This window comes from Oculina patagonica, unplaced genomic scaffold, assembly GCF_052425735.1.
Source record: "Oculina patagonica isolate OP01 unplaced genomic scaffold, crgOcupat unplaced1658, whole genome shotgun sequence".
Taxonomy (NCBI): domain Eukaryota; kingdom Metazoa; phylum Cnidaria; class Anthozoa; order Scleractinia; family Oculinidae; genus Oculina; species Oculina patagonica.
In genome coordinates this window covers 1-3,280 of record NW_027557693.1, presented here as the reverse complement: position 1 = coordinate 3,280, position 3,280 = coordinate 1, and the positions used below count along the sequence as shown (strand labels likewise).

Here is a 3,280-nt window from a genome sequence, read left to right as displayed (position 1 = left end):
GATTGTTTTTACAACTGTAATAACCTTGGTAATTTTCTTTTAAAGATCGCGAATGATGATAATGAAATCCAACAGCTTAAGACAGACAAAGCTCGACTCATGCACGAGGTTGGTTTAAGTTTGTGTACTTTGTTTGCTGTTGTCTTCAGTCCGTTGTTTTGAGTAATTTTCCATGCGAGTTTAACACTAACGGCACATGCTCTTTTTGCTTTTCGTGCCTTTATTGAATTTTTTCTTTGGCATGTTCCCATCAAGGCCAAGTAATAGAAACGACATTTTCTTGCAACTTTTTCTCGCAAGAATGCTGCTTTGCAAGTTTGGTAAAATGTAATGTTGCGCGAAGTAGACATAAATTCAACTTTGTGCGCCATGTTACTGTAATTTGCAACACGGGTGCAATAACGCTTTTCAAATTGCAATGCAACACGACAAATTTGGTAAAAATGTTGCCGGTATTATGCAGCCTTTAGGATAAGAATACTTTACTTTTTGTCACAATTTTTAGCAATAATGTCTTCCTATAATCGTCCATTCCAGGTCCAGCGGCTGATGCAGACTGTTGAACATTTAGAAGGCACAAAGAAGCGGACTCTGAAGCAGGGCCATTCATCAGAGGTAAGTTTGATTTCACTTTACATTACGGTCATTACGCTGGAGACGGACAAAAAAAAACTTGTCGTTTTTGGCAAATTTTCTTCTCGAGTTTTTTATTTTTTTTTATTTTTATCAATCTGATTCAAAACTCACAAGCGTGCTACCATCGTCACGTCGGCTGATTTCTGATACAATTGCTTTTAAAATCCTTCGGATCATTTGTGCTCCGACTCGAACTAACTTCAAAATCAATCAATTAATAAATCAACCAACCAGTCGGTCGGTCGGTCGGTCGGTCGGTCGGTCGGTCGGTTATGACCTTACAGGGCCTCAGTTATACCAGTAGCTTTAGTTCCTCAGTCACACTGGTAACTTTCAAGTTTAACTTTTAGCATACTTAAATGTGCGTTTTGTCATTACTTTTCAGCTTGCAGCTTAAACGGCTAAATGCAGAGATCGAGACCCTGGGCGCCAACCTTACTGAAGTGATGCAGAAAGAAAAATGACACCGCTAACCAAGTGAGGCTCAGTTTCTCGGTTGTAATGCAGCTTTGTAAAAATTGATTAGAAATGCATTTCACTGGCAGAGGTGCACCGCTGATGATCTTCGCGATCAGTCCCTAAAACATTTTACGGGATTATTTTTTCCGACTGTCATTAAGCTCCTACCCCGGGTCTTAGAAGTTTCTTTTTTATCTCGACAAGGGATTGCGCGAACGGTTTGCTGCGAACCCTTAATTTGACGGCAAAGTGGACTTAAAATGGAGCCCTTTTGTGGCTTCGAATAAAATAGGACCTCTGGTAACTTGGGTATGAAACTCAGCGAACGAAAATCCGGGGCAAACAATTCAAAAGACATTGGAAAGCCCAAGTAACTGAGCATTGCAAGCGCGAAAGTGACCGCGGACACGGATTTGTTTTAGTGTTTTATGCCCTGACTGAGAGGCTAATGTAGGACTTTTTATTTTAGCTCCAAGATGAACGTGAGAAAAATAACAAAATGGCGCGTGAATTACAACACAATCAAAAACCAAACGAGGAATCACTTCAAGAGGTAAGATAAATGTATAATATTTTGCTTTCGGAACATTTTCCACTTTTGGGTATTAACTTGCACTCGTGAAGTTTCTCTTGTGGTTAATGTTTGGAGAAGGGCACCCCCAGGCCCCTCTCCTAGATTCGCGACACGTTACAACACAATACGATAAGATACGATGCGATGCGACTCGAAGCGATGCGATACGATATGATACGATACGATACGATGCGGTTCGAAGCGATGCGATATAATTTTCTTTCGTTAAGGATTTTAATGGGTTTAGTAGCTTAAGCCGATTCAATGCTTGGCAAACACTTTGTTCCCGTAATGCCTTTCCTCTCAGGAATATAAACACTGAGTGACACCAGTTAATTGTTTGTTGTCTTTGTCCATGTTTGTTCGTTGTCTTTTGTTCTTTTTGTTGTTCAACGTATTTAATATGTACACACTAATAAGAACAATTCATATCATCCTGAACTTTTCTCACAAATGAAATATCTTTTCAATTCACAGCTCGAGCGTTGTGAGCAAACTATCCGAAAGCAAGAACAAGATTTGGCAGAAATAAGAAATCAGGCAAGTTGACGGAAGAGTAACTTACATCTTCGAGAGTTTACGTAGACAATTTGATTTCCAATAAATATTTCTGTCTTGTTTGTATCTTAGGCCTCAAGTTTGAAAGACAAGCTTAAAGAACTGGAGTCACACGGTCATCAACTACAGAAAAACGTCAACTACTATAAAAGCCAGTTTAATCAAAGTGTTACACAGGTAAGACATACACTCTATTAGCTTTTCCTACATGATTGTGAGATGTTGGCCCTTTCACTTGCAAGTGCACTTCAAATCTCGTTCTCGTGTGAGCGTACAATCCTTAATCTGGGTGTGATTTTAAATTTCATTGTATTTCCTCTCAATTTGCGTTCGTTAGCATGTACCTGTCGATAAAGTAATCATTTCTTTATTACCGTTGTTGCACCTCCCTTAGGTCAATCGATGCGAAGCTACGATCAAGAACCTTGAGAAAACTTTGAAAGAAGCACAAGAACAGGTGAAATATATAATACTTTTCCTGTGGCTCAAAATATTAATTCTCCTTACTAAATTGCCATACAGATCTTTTAATGTAAGTTCTGAGAATTTAGTGGTAGTTCAGGTCAATCTTGTTGATGATTTCCTATATTCTCAGCACCTGTCTGATTGACATTGTATTGATGTTATAAAGAGAAATTAGATTTGGATCACTCTTGACAATAACCGAGGCGCGGTGGCCTAATGGTTAGCGCGCTCGACTCCGAATCGAACGGTCCGGGTTCGAGGTCTGGCCGGGGCACTGCGTTGTGTTCTTAGGCAAGACACTTTACTCTCACAGTGCCTCTCTCTACCCAGGTGTATAAATGGGTACCGGCCAATTTACTGCTGGGGGGTAAACCTGCGATGGACTAGCATCCCATCCAGAAGAGAGTGGCAATACTCCTAGTCGCTTAATGCTACGGAAACTGGGATAAGCTCCCTCCAGCTATATGGGCCACTTGGTTCGGACACAGACTTTACCTTGTCAATATTATAACAGAGATTCCCTGTCCCGCGTCTAGTCCCACGACATCGCCCCTTCCTCTTTACTCAATCGTTCACTGTTTCGCAAAT

At 40.5% G+C, this 3,280-nt stretch overlaps 1 long non-coding RNA gene across 1 annotated transcript; it reads left to right on the top strand.

The window, feature by feature from the left end:
• Window positions 1-42: 42 nt before the first annotated feature.
• LOC144640020 (uncharacterized) lies at window positions 43-2,684 on the top strand (the record flags this gene model as incomplete). The annotated part of the gene is made up of 7 exons (XR_013568264.1): window positions 43-108; window positions 538-615; window positions 1,029-1,113; window positions 1,565-1,648; window positions 2,147-2,209; window positions 2,300-2,404; window positions 2,622-2,684. It is a non-coding gene; the product is annotated as an uncharacterized LOC144640020 (long non-coding RNA).
• Window positions 2,685-3,280: the final 596 nt, after the last annotated feature.